Source organism: Colius striatus, chromosome 3 (assembly GCF_028858725.1).
Source record: "Colius striatus isolate bColStr4 chromosome 3, bColStr4.1.hap1, whole genome shotgun sequence".
NCBI lineage: Eukaryota > Metazoa > Chordata > Aves > Coliiformes > Coliidae > Colius > Colius striatus.
The window spans coordinates 67915362-67929068 of NC_084761.1; the positions used below are offsets into that span (position 1 = coordinate 67915362).

General features: G+C 36.9%; 1 long non-coding RNA gene across 5 annotated transcripts in view; it reads left to right on the forward strand.

Annotated features, from left to right (window-relative positions):
* The first annotated feature begins 1912 nt into the window (after window positions 1–1912).
* Window positions 1913–13707, forward strand: part of LOC133625117 (uncharacterized) — a 59074-nt gene continuing 47279 nt past the window's right edge. For 4 of the 5 annotated variants that reach the window (XR_009818425.1, XR_009818426.1, XR_009818427.1 and 1 more), the window contains exon 1: window positions 1914–1988. This is a non-coding gene — a long non-coding RNA (uncharacterized LOC133625117). Of the gene's footprint in view, window positions 1989–13707 lie in introns of all 5 variants that reach the window. The other variant, XR_009818429.1, reaches the window with a different exon arrangement.

A 13707-nucleotide genomic window follows, 5' to 3' on the forward strand; every position in this document is an offset into this window, starting at 1 on the left:
CATTTAGTAGTTCATTGATTGCTTAAAATAGGGAAATATATTACAATTTCTGATGATGAATGTGGGTAGTGCATATAATGCCCATTATCCAGACCGTTTCACAGTCCAGCTGAACTTACCTTCCTTGAACTAATTTATTGAGAGCGGCAAATTTATTTTACTATTCTGTATTTTGTTGCTTAGTCAGTTAAAAAAAAAAAAAAGGAAAAATAATCTGCAGTCATTGCAGCTCTTTGGCATGTAATGCAGATAATAGAAGCCCATTGACAAAAATATCTACATCAAGTCTTAGCCACCAAGTAATTTTTCTCACTTATTTCCTTGGCAAGATAAATATGTTTTTGTATGCAAAACCTGGTGTTGTATTTAATTATCTCTGTAGATACAGTACATCAATAAGATTTTAATTAAGAAGTTTTCTGGTTATCTTTTTAGCAATCTGTTTTGGAATAAGACTGTAACTGCTAGGTAATGAAGACTGTTCGTGATATTTCAACTCTAATTTAAAGTCAATTTTACTGCCCAATCTTTGGCATTTCCCTCTCCTAGAAGTTACCATCAGGAATCTTATGACAAGTCTTTTAGATGAAGTTATTTTAACTTGTCAGCTCTGGCAATGATAAACACAAAATCTTGGAGATTATATTACAGCAACAGCAGAAGGTAATGAACTGGTATTTCTCATGGAGGAAAAAAATCCAGAGATTTATTAAATAAGAAAAAAATTTAAAAAAATTCTCAGATTTTCCTTATTTGAGTAAAAGTAAATTCAAGGTATAGTTTTATTTTATTTAATAAATACTTATAATATTATAGATAATATTATATGTACATATCATGATTTGGCATGAAGCTCTTTCTAGCAAGGGGGATGAGGCTGAAAGATGGCTCTTGTAAAAAGTTGCTAAAAACTCTCCCCAGCTCTGAGCCAGACCTACTTCTGGGGCTGAGCCTCTTAGATGCCTCCATGATTACTTTTTAAGAAGCCAGAAGAGGAGGCTTCTTCCTCCTTCTTCTGTCCCTTCTTCTTCTCTGGCTGGGACTGGTGCAAGGCATGGGAAGAGAGAGAGAAGCAATCATGCAGACTCCAAGGTCAGTGAGGGAAGAGAGGAGGAGGTGTGCTGGAGCAGACTGCCCTGCATCCTGCAGAGGGGACTGGCAAAGCTCAGGTTTGTTTGCATTTTATTGAAGACGCTGCATGAGTGGCAGAGACTCATGTTGCTCAAGAGTCCTTGCCAGGGACAGTGACTATAGCCAGAGGAGGTCGTGTCCCATGTGAGGGACCCTGTATCTGAAGAAGCTGCAGCTGTGGGTAAGAACCCACACCAGAGATATTCACTAAGGACTGCGTCCCATGTGGGGGATCCTGTATTGGTAGAAGCCGCAGCTTCTGGAAGAACCCACACCAGAGAAGTTAATTAAGGACTGTGTCCCGTGGAAGGGACCCCTTATTGGAGCAGGGAAAGAATGCAAGGAGTCATCCTCCTCTGAGAAGAGAGAAGCGGCAGAGCCCATCTGTGAGACCCTGACCACATTCCCCATTCCCTGCCCCCTGAAGCCATTGAGGAGGGAAGAGGTAGAGATATTGGGAGCAGTGAGCTGAGCCCGGGAAGAAAGGAGGGATGGGGGAGGGAGATCTTAAAGTGCTGGTTGTAATTTCCTTATCATCCTACTCCCTTTTTGCTTTTTGTTCCATTCTGTTTCTTGTAGGCAGTAGAATAAACTTTCCTTACTCTCCTCTCTAAGTCGAGTATTGGAGTCTATTTTGCCCGGAACCGTAATCGGCAGCGAGCCTCCCTGCCCCTGTGTCCTGGATTTGGCCAGGATAGGGTTAACTCTCCCCAGCCGCCGCCAGGGGGCGTGGCCAGCCCATTCAATCCCACGTGACTTCACGCTCAGGATATCAGGGCAGCGGCCGGGCCGCGGCGGCGTGCGGTGAGTGTGGGAGCTGTGGCTGTGCTGGCGAGCCGCGCGTCGGCCTGCGGGCGGTGAGCTGTTACCCGGGCATTGTTCATTTTTTTATGTCCTTTGGCCATCGTTGTAACTGCCTACTCTTTGTGGTGTTCTCTTAAGTTGTGATTATCTCAACCCACAAAGTTTAAGAACTCTCTTGATTCTCCTCCCTATCCTGCCAAGGTGGGAAGGAGTGAGTGAGTGAGTGTGTGGTTTGGTTATTGTTCAGCCAGGGCTAGAACCATCACACTTTGTTTCAATCCACAACAACCTTGCTTATCTTTTTTCCTCCAATTTCACTGGGGCCTCTGCCAGCCTAATGAGGAGTGAGCAAAAGACTGTCACGGTGCTTCATTGGTGGCTGCATAAAACCATTACAGTACCTATAGATATTTATATTGTCTTTCCAAATTTTTATTAAATCACAAAACAAATGTAAGAGTAGAATGTAAAGTTAAAATTTCAGTAAATTTTATAAAGAGTTTTTAATCAGTACTGTCATATACAAAGAATATTATGAGGACTTTACAGTAAAATGCATTCTTTCTTTGATAATCAGTACTTGTGTGCTCTGGACCATATTAAATCACAGTGAATAAAATGAAGGCCATGTTTTCTCAGATCACTTTGAAAAGTGACCTGAGGCCCTCAAACCAGCAATGTAGCTCTTAAATTGGGTCAGTATTGTGTAAACTACTAAGCACATGCATTGCATATCCATTTTGACTCTTCATTTATTTATACTCAGAGGTGATCTGGAGTGGTCTTATAAATCCTGTTATCAGCTCTACTAATAATATATCACACTGAAGGGATTGCAATTTAAGTGCTTGAGTTTGTACTTCAAGTTGTGATTTCATTCAGGATAAGTTATAACCCAACTAATTGCCTCTTCTCTTTGACGTAATTTTTCAAACTCTGAATGAAAATGCTTATATTCTCATAACTGAATGATATGTCCAAAAGAAAATCAAACCAGCTCATAGTCTACGTCAGCTGAGACACTTACTTTTATGCTGCTGAAAGACGGTGAATCCAGGCAGAAGTTTTTAAAAATCAACTTCAGTATTATTCCTTCCATCGTCTGGCTCTCAATCTAATATGCTGTTTGCTGCTAACAGCAGTGCTCCTGTTTGTTTAGACACTATTCCCAGCAGAGCCCTACCCTCTGAAACTTTTTTGAACATATAAATTTTACAAGGCAAGATAAGTTGTTACAAGGCAGATGATTAACTACTGTAAATTTTCTGCAGTTCTTTGGACTCTGATTGATGTAACAGTGTGGAGTTGTGGCTTTGTGTACCTACCTGTGTTCGTTTAGGAATGTGTGAAGCCCAGAACAATAAAGCAAACCTCTATATGGCTAATGATGTGTATAAAATGGGTATAAAAAGAGATAGTACCAGATTGTAATGATGCTCCATATGCACCAGATCACCTTGTGTATATTCTCACAAGTGTATATGAATCATTTTTCTTCTTGATTTTTCCTATTTTACTTCAAAACTTTGTGGAAATTTGGTGACTTGTCTGGTCTGTGTAGCTAGAATTTTGATCATTGCTGAGGACTTTCTGTAATAGAATATTGTAGTAGATTTTATCTCAATAAACCAACATTAAATTGCTTAGGATGTTAAATGTGCACTTAAGATATTATTTTATTATACATTTTGGCCTTTAACTGTCTTTTGCTATTTACTTCTAGTGTGTGCTTCATTTCCTAAGAAAAAGGGCAATTTGCTATCCAAAAGGATTTTTGATCTAATACATTTTCCAGAGTTTTCGTATTAATCATGTCTTAATATTACTCAACAAAAATCCGTTTTTATCTCTAAGTGAAAATCTTTAGAGTAATTATGATACTGCAGTGATGTTTCATTATTTGTTGTATGAGAAGACATACTATTTTTAATGATAGTAAACTAACTATGAGCCAACAATGTGCCCTCGTGGCCAAGAAGGCCAACGGTATCCTGGGATGCATCAAGAAGAGTGTAGCCGCCAGGTCAAGGGAGGTTCTTCTCCCCCTCTACTCTGCCCTGGTGAGGCCTCCTCTGGAATCCTGTGTCCAGTTCTGGGTTCCTCAGCTCAAGAGGGACAGGGAAGTGCTGGAGAGAGTCCAGCGCAGGGCCACCAGGGGACTGGAACATCTTTCATATGAGGAAAGGCTGTGGGAACTGAGACTGTTTAGTCTGGAGGAGACTGAGAGGAGATCTCATTAACATTTACAAATATCTAAAGAGTAGGTGCCAGGAGTTTAGGGCATATCTTTTTTATTTTGTAGCTAGCAACAGGACAAAGGGTAATGGGATGAAACTGTAACACAAAAAGTTCCACTTACATTTAAGAAAAAACTATTTCACTGTTCAGGTGATGGAGCAGTGGCACAGGCTGCCTAGAGGGGTTGTGGAGTCTCCTTCCTTGGAGGTCTTCCAAGACCCACCTGAACATGTTGCTATGTGACCTGATCTAGGTGAACCTGCTTCTGCAGGGGGGTTGGACTAGATGATCTCTGGGAGTCCCTTCCAACTCTATCATTCTATGATTCTATGGATGACTATATTCTTACAGTAATCACCGACAGTAGGAGAACAACTGCTCAACTTCCTATGGCAGCATGTTACAAGTGCTTCTTAATTTCTTCTTATGCATTTTAGTTACTGCCTAATGTTTCTGTACTTCAAAATAAATCTTTCTGTTACTAATTGAAACACTACAGAAGTTGACTCAATTCCCGTGACTCAAGTTATCTATAGCAGTCTCTTAAAATTATGCATTGAATTCCTTACCATATGTCTTAGGCTTTGAAAGAAGTTTATATATCTTGCTCTAATTAACATTGATCTTGTTCCTGATGTATTGAGCTCTCTCTGGAGTTCATAGACTCTTGAGCTCTGTCCAGGGAATTACAGGTGTGCATAGTCCTATCAAATATTTAATCAGATCCTTAAGAATATATTTTCTCTTAATTTCCAAGTTCTAAATTATAGTTCAGTCTTGACATGAAGAAGATAATATGGAAAAGATGTCCTGTGAAAGAGAATGATTATATTTTTTTTTTATTTTTATTCTTTGAGGTGTGGTAATATAAAGATAAAATCGAGACAGAGATCCAAGTCTTCCTTTACAGATTTCCTTTCTCTATAAATGTAGTCAGCTTAAACAGTGAAAAAACCCCAAATTTGAGTTAGTACCACTCTGTATAATAATAAATATATATGTAAAAAACCCTTTCTTGCTTTGAAGTGTGAGATGACCTATGTTTATATTGCGTAGAAACATGCATACAGAGGAGAAAAGGGGAAATCTGGGAGCTGCCCTTGATCTGCTTGATGGGTGCTGGTGCTAAGATTTGGAATGATGAGAGGTAATACATTAAGACAGAGTGTAAATATTTCTGTCAAGTGGGTTTCTGTTACATTAAATGTGAAAGAGAATGCTCAGCATTGGTATATATAACTTTTTTCACTAAATATTACCTGATTAGTTATGTAAAGCCAAAATTTATATTTAATCATACAAGTACAGGTATACTACAGAAGGAACATTACAGTGATCTAAGTATACCTTTAAGTGAAGCTATATCACTTCACTAATGAGAATTGTGTCCATATTGCTACTACAAATTCTCATTTCCATGGGGAAAGTGAAGTCAGCATGATGGAAAACAGATTAAGACAAGACCCCAAAATGCTCAACATTGATTGAGAATTTTTAAGTTGTGAGTTTCTTGCAAAATGGACTCTGCAACTCTGTGGTATATGACCAGGCTTCTTAGGCAATGAGTGAGTTCAGGAATCAGTTAGATGCCATGGGGTATGAATTGTTAACAGTCAGTATGCTGAACGTGATGATGTCTAGCATGATAAATAACAGAGGAGATAAATTGACGCAAGAGGTGGTGTTTACTTTTTTGAGCATCTAGCTTGAGGATGACGGGATTTATCTCAGATTTTCAGGACTGATCCTTCTCCAGGATTTGTGCACCAAGACCTTTTAGTGACCTTGGGTATCCAGATGATGTGCGTGCATTCTTTCATTTATACATTGTTGTGGAGTTTACATTCATTTTTATTTTAGCCTCACATATTCTTTTGTCTGACAATGTTCAAGCCAGCCTTTCCTGATTACGCTGATTTAGTTTGTTCTAGAAGAGGAGACTATCTTGTTTAGTTACTTCCACTGAAGCTGTTCAGTTTTGCTTACAAGAGGGCTGCTGAGTTAAAGGGAATACTTAGGTCGCTAAGTATAGATCTATAGATCTCTTGCATTGTAGTCATAGCCATCCACACTATCACTTGAAGTTGTTCAGCCTTTATCTCAAATCTGACGAATGCTTTTAGATCAAAAGCTTCTACAGTAGTTCCAGTACCTCGCTCAGCTGATTCTTGCAAAGTATTAAACATCTAACCAAAGTATGTTCTGGCAAAATGAACAAAGCAGAGGAAGTGAAGTGTGGATTTGTAGTTGTGCTCTGTTTAAAGGCTGGACTTTATCTAGGAGTGCAATACTACTCTCTGAGTAAGCAAGGCCTTAGGGCTGTAGATCTAGTTTTGGGATCCTGGAAGCATTTGGTGTGAAACTGATAGGAAGCTGCTCAGAGCTAACTGTCCTAAGGTGTTGCAGGATGTGATGCAAACCAACATACAGGTGAGACATGTTGAACTAATGTGGTTCTGAGTAATCTGTTCTAGCTGACCCTGCTTGAACTAAGAGGATGGACTAGATGTTCTCAAGAGATATTTTAGGTTTTACAACCTAAATGATTTTGTGATTCTTTTTCTAAACAAATCCAGGAAGGCATTTTGTCAACATCTCTTTTAGTGTGACGTGAATCTTCCTCTAAAGAGACCTGCTTCAGAAATCCTGCAAATACTAGATGAGATCTCTACCTCTGAGACAAATACCATGTCAGAGAAGGATGCTGATTAAACTAAAGTGCTTGAGGGTCTGGTATTGAAGACGTTAGCACTGAAATTTTGTTTTGTGAAGGAAGAGATCCTATGCTTTAAGTGTGTGTTGTTCTAATGGCAGAATAAATTGGAGCTACTATATCTGCAGAATAAAAAAACCCCCCGTTTTGGCTCTTCTACTGTACCTGCCTTTCCTTTTTGCCCATCTTTCCAAACCTTCAGTAATTTTTATTTTCAGATATTTTACTGGCTGCTACTTTGTGATACATAGTGTAGTCTTTAGTTAACTGAAGAATAACAGAGAAATATTTAAACCAGCTGGTTGCCTTTATATAGTAGTAATAAGTGTATGATGTTACTTAGGACGCAAACTTTCATTTTACGTCTAATGATAGCAAAAGATCCATTATAGCTTGTGGGTTAACGAAGTATATAGGAATAATTCTATTACTAGGCTGCAACCCAGTAGACCGCTCAGTTCTCACTAAAGGTAACATTACAGTGGTAATGGCAGAGATGATTGAGTCAGAGAAAAGAGAGATTGACTTATGTCTTCTGTCCATTTTTTAATCAAACTTTAAATAATGCCCTACTTTGCTGTTAAAAATTACCAAATGTCTCCCTGATAGGAATGTTAAAATCCATGCCTCTTTTAGTTCCATTATCCATTCTGCATTTGATGATCTTAGGTTGCAACAATGATATAGAGGACTATATTAAGTACTGATAAAACAGATACCTATTATTTTGACAGAATGTTAAATGAAATCAGAAATACGGACTTCTGGTAGACTACTAGATCTGTTGTCTGTTTAAAAAAATAGTTTTCCAGGGCTGCAATGAAAAGTGGTAAGCCCAGGATTTCCCTCCCAAAGTTGTTAAAGTATACCAGTCGTCTTTAAATTTATTGTCTGTAGTTTACTTGGCTCTTGAGTAATTAGCAGTACCTTAATCTATGCTTTAAAGGGATAGCAAATTAACATAAGAACAGAGAAACCAACTGTATGAGCCTTACTTCTTGTGTAAGCCTTTCCTCTTCTGCCCATCTTTTCAAACTTTCTCACTCTGGCATATGTACAAATGGTGCTAAACCCTGTCATGAAGATAAATCCACCTGAATGATTTCTTAACCCTATAACAGAGGGTAGTTTCTGAAAGATTAGGAAGGTGAGGTGAAGATGGATGTGCATGAACTGATTCAAATACAGAGGCTTATTATGAGAAATTTCACCAAAACACCTATGAATCATAATCTGCCTTAATGTGATAAAGCTCAAAGTAATTCTAAAGTTGTACAGGATTCTTGAAAAATGAGAACTGCAAGTGAATACACAGTGTTTTAGTGATTGTGCTATCTAGTTTTTCATAGCTGTTGATATCTGGTTTTTCTATGGCCCAGTTAAAGATAACAGAAGAATAAATTTCTTCAATGACTTTTTAAAAATTATTTTTGTAATATCAGTGTTAGCATTTATCCTCTGCTCTAGCCAATATGACAAACTTAAAAGGTGTTGGAAAAAATGAAACACAGTAGAAGAGCAATCCCACATGTGAAGACATTCGGATATTAAAATGCAGTTTGGAAGAGACAGAAAATGATGTGAAAGGTTAAAAAATCAGGAAAATAAAACATATCGCACTCCAACACTGAGTAGAAACCATGAAGTGTTAATTGCTCATGTCTAAGAAAAGAAATAAATAGGAGAGTGGAAGCAGGCAAAAGAAATTGATAAGACTAGACATAGCAATCGACTGTCGCAAAAGGTCTTAAGTATTTACAGGTTCATCATCAGGTCCTTGAAAGGAATGTGCCTAATATTCCAGAAGTGACTTTGAACTAAAGTCAAGTAGAAATATTTTTTAGCAGAGTAACATGCAGTATGCCTGTGCACATGCATTTACCTCTGTGATTATGTTTTTTTTCAGGCGTCTTTTTTTAAAGTTAGATGCCTGCACATTTTGGATGCAATTTGTTAGAACTGAAACGAGCAGGAAGTGTTACTAAAATGCCTTTAGCAAACAACACACAGCAGGTGAGGATCATCCATCCATCCATTCATCATTTCAATACCATATCTAATGGTATTGTCTAACTCTTCAAGCTGTTTGACAAGCAAACAATATATCACATTCTCAGTTTAGCACTTTCAAAGCAAATTTTCTAACCCCATAAGCAATATCCATAGCGGAAAATCATCAGATCCAGTAACATTTCTGTCATGATTTTGAGGCAGCAAGAGTTGCAGAAAAGGACTAGAAACATGTTTTAGCTGATATTTTGCAAGCAGTCATTTTAAGAAGGCCCTTTCATATGTATTTTTTCTTCACAATTTTCCTAAGCTATTATCACCTAAAAAGATAGTTGTGTCCAACTTGAAATAAGAGTGTTGTTTTTCCTTATAGTTGAGAAAGTGACATATTTTTTGTTTTGTTTTCCAAAGCATAAAGAGAAAGCATCTACTTCATCTGAAGAACAGCCAATGACATGGTATTACTAGACAAATCTATGAACCACCACAAAGGCTATTGCATTGAGTCTAGACTGTCTGCTAGTATTGATTTTTGAGAGATGAGCCTTACAAGTACTAGGTAATGGTGTAAATTATATTAACAAGGACAGCAGTACAGTATCTTGGTCATATGACCCAGAGAATTCACTGGCTACCAGAAATGTGAGCTATAATCTCAATAAACTACTATCTTTACTAAAATTTTAATCTGTCTTACTAACAGCTTTGTAGCTTTATAAACTTTTAACTTGTTTGCAACTTCTTATAACTTGAAGCTTCTTACTAAGTGTCTAGCTTATTTCACACTTTAAAAGGATGTTTTTATTTGTGTATATGTATTTCAACAGCCTGATGTTCTTGATTCGTGATCACATTGTGATTGACTATATCTCCCTTGCTACCATGTGGTGTGGAATTTTACCTCTGTCCTTAGCAAAACTGCATCTTTTTCTAGGAACCTTCTCCCAGTGTATTGTCTGTAATTGATTCTATTGTCCTATGTGCTTGCTGCTGCTTTCAGCTTGCAAATTTAATGTATGTACTCTTCCATCCAAATCATTAAAAGACACGTATCAGAAGCAGGACTCCTGCAAAATCTTATTTTATGTGTTTTCTCATTTGACAGCGAACTAGTGATGACTTCTCCCGGGCAATGTATTTATTCCAACTATTGTACTCTATCTTGTTGTATGAGCATGTTACGTTAAACATGTCAAGAATCTGGATAAAACCAAAATACCTTCCTAATGCATCTGCCTCTCTAGCTCTCCTGCAGAAAGAAATTAGATCAGCTGAACAGATTTTATCTTTGGTTGTGCCCATTATTCTTTGCTTTCTATGTGCTTAGAATTATTATTTTTTTTTTTAGAATTTTTTGGACAATATTTTCCTAAGAATTAATACTTAACTGATCGATAATCCTCTTCCTCTTATTCACTTTTACTACATTTGAAGGGTAGCCCAACTAATTTTCTGATCTTTTGGATCACCCTTGCCCCTTACTAGTTCTCAAAAGTAGAACTGAGATTGACTTCTGTTTCTTGGTGTTGCATGCTAAATTTCATCAGCACTTTGTTATCAACTGAGAATCACTACCTGATTCTGTCACTTTTATAATCTGGTTCTTGCCCACTACTAATGCTAATTGTCAGCAAATTCAATCTTTAACAGATTTTCCGTGGAAGCTGAAACTGATACTGATTAATAAAGGTTTCACATTCTTCTTCTTGTCTGTCCGTTGCATTTGCTTCTCTTTTCATTTCCCTGCTACTCTTTGTGTCTTGCCTTTTGTAGCAGATTTTGTGTAATAGCTTGTGACACTTCTCTTACGGTAGAGACTAAACTTTATTCAGACACTCGTGCTTCTCCTCTAGTCTACATTCAGACGACAAAATCTTCTGATTGTGTTGTGGAGGATTTGTGATGAGGCACCACTCCAGCAGCTGGAGAAGCTGGTAATCTCACTGGAGGGCATGGTATCTTAACTTTCAACCCTTCAGTGCAGTAGAGTCCCAGTGGGTCTTACCTGACTGCAGTGGAGAATAAAACCAAATATCTCTAGCAGAAAATAATTCCTTTTTTTTTTTTAATACGCATAGCAAGAACAGAAAGGAAAAAATGAAATAAGAAAACTCGCTAAGAGGAATTCTTACATGTAATTGATCACACTGAATCCACTTGTATAGTTATTTAGTAATCTTCACTTAATGATGCTTCCCAGGTAATCATTCAGCAATGAACATTAACTCTTCAATGCATGACAATACTAGTAGGGTACTTTCTATTTTCCAAGCCTGTGCTGCTTCAGGTAAGTCTGAGCACCTGCATTAATAATTGTGAAACTGTATGAGAAATCCATTTTGAAAAAAGAGTGCAAAAATGATATCTTTTGACTTCCTTCAATGATATTTTTCAACTGTTTTGATTCCATTCAGTAGCTTTGAATTAGCTGACAATATGTAGTTTTACAGTATTTAATGATTTGAAAATCTTAGCATGAAATTATCAATACAGTTTACTTCTTCAGTATGAATAAATGCGTATGCTTTCAGCACTGAGATACATTTGTTATGTTAAAAAAAATATTTTTAACTCCCACTTTATCACTAATACAGAAATATTTTCAGCACCAGCTGTTCATTAAAATGTAGCTGGAAAAAGAAGTGTATAGTGAAAGAAAAGCTTGGTACTTCAAAATTTGACAGTATGAAGTCCTCAAGATATAATCTTTACTTGTTATATCATGTCTTTAAATTTATGAACCCTGAAGCTGGACAGTTTTAGACTATTCCCTGAATGCAAAATTGGTCAAAGACAATCTAGTTTTTTCTAAAAGCCAAGTTAATGGGAGAAGAAAAAAAGTAAAATCTGATGTGTGTATGAGTACTATTGTTTTTTATTGTACTGTTGTTGTACAGAAGTATTTTCACATTTCATCTGTCATTGAAGCAAATATATTCTTGATTTTTCCAGTGCTTCAACCAATACAACACTATCCCAAGAGAGACAGATTTGCTTTGAGAACCATCAGAAAACTCAGTGCTTGTTTGACAAGATTTTCTAAATGCATACAGTTCTGGAAATGAGTTTTCTTTCATACCAGAGAGTATCAACTTAAAATATTAAAGAGAGACATAAAAGGAAAAGAGTTCATGGAGCTAATGTTTGCTTCAGCAGAAATGGCCAGAGCAGTGACAGTTTTAGGCAGCAGCTGTTTGAATTACCTCTGCTCATATCACTAGCAATTGTGCCATGGAGATCTTACACTGATTGCAAAATTGCTTTGTAAAATACATATGTGTCTTACCTCTGACCTACACCATCAGAATATCTCCCAAACATCTACATAAGGTAGCTTTAATATTTTTTGCTTCAGTAATTGCAGAAGAACCAGCGTCTCACAACTGTGATTTCAGTCACTGAAAATGCAAAATTTATAGTTGGTGCCTTCTGATCTCCTTTGTCTGGAACTCCTAGACAGTATAAAAAGTGGAAGTATCAGCCTGCCACCTGGGGCAAACTAGTGTGTGTGTGTGTGTGTGAAAACGATTAGGAAAAAAGTAGTGAGGACATGAAATGTTCAGTTATGCTTGTGAAGATTTTAATACTTGTTTTATTCTTTTGTCTTGACCAAGTTTATCATTGTATTTCACTGCCAGGTTGTGGTGTGGTTTTGTTTTGTTTTGTGGGGTTTTTTTCCTCTGAAAATTGAGGATACACTGTCAGTAGGATTTTGGTACTGAAAAAAAAAAGTCAGACGTGATAGAACCCTATTTGTTTTGTTTTTTTCTGAACTGTGTATTTGTCTGACAAATAAGCAAATTAAAAGATGGAACTAAAAGTAATGCTAAAAGAGAGACACAAAGACTATATAGTAATTAAATTTTAGCTGGATCCTGAGCGCAAAGTAGATACAAGTGTGTTTTGGTGTATACTTCAACATACACACTCCATCACTACATTTGTTTAAGTCTCATAAAAAGAGCGTAAGTGAGGAACCAAAAATAATTATTACTTCCTCTCAGTCCTCAAAGGCTAAAAAAAAAGACGAAAAGTGATGCTTTATTTGTCTGTATATACGAATACAGTAAAAAAAAAAAAGTTTAAAATTATTTCTGTTGTTCCAAATGTTCAAAGAAACAATGTTTATAAATCACTCTTGCTTTACATTTGAACTTTGACTGAATTTAACCTTATTAAAAAGAGCATAAGGGGAAAAAATCCTCAACCAAGCTCCTTACAGAGCTTGATTTCTTCTCTCCCCACTGCCTGTCAGCTGTAATACTGCTGTTCAGGCTATATTCTAAGCTTGAGCCTGCAGAGCTGCCATTCAAACTTAGCATTTACCAATGATTACTGCAGAGTGGTATCTCAGATACCTTCTGAATTTTCCTATGCTTATCTCAAATACCTCTCAGCATGAGTAAATTATAACTTTTAATGGTGAAACTAGAGTTCAGCTTGAAAGGTAAAGCTGTCAATTTATATGAAAGTTGCTTAGTAATTTTTGTGTTGTCTGATTGGCTTAGGCTATTTCACATGATCAAACAGGACAATCTCTCTCAGTAGAAATGATTTTCAGAGAGTTTTACAGAGGAATGAGATGTATTTTAACTGAGCTTTCTTATCCAGCTGGCAAGAAAAGAACAGCTCTCTATTTGAATCTGGTCATATTTGAACATGATCTCCTTTTGTTATCTGCTGTGATTCTCATGGGGACATTTAATTTATTAATAAATTTAAGCACTTTCATTATCTCCTGATTTTCATATGAAAATATTTGTTTTACGGAAAATTGAATTTCTTGCTCATGGAATAGATTGAGGAAGGCT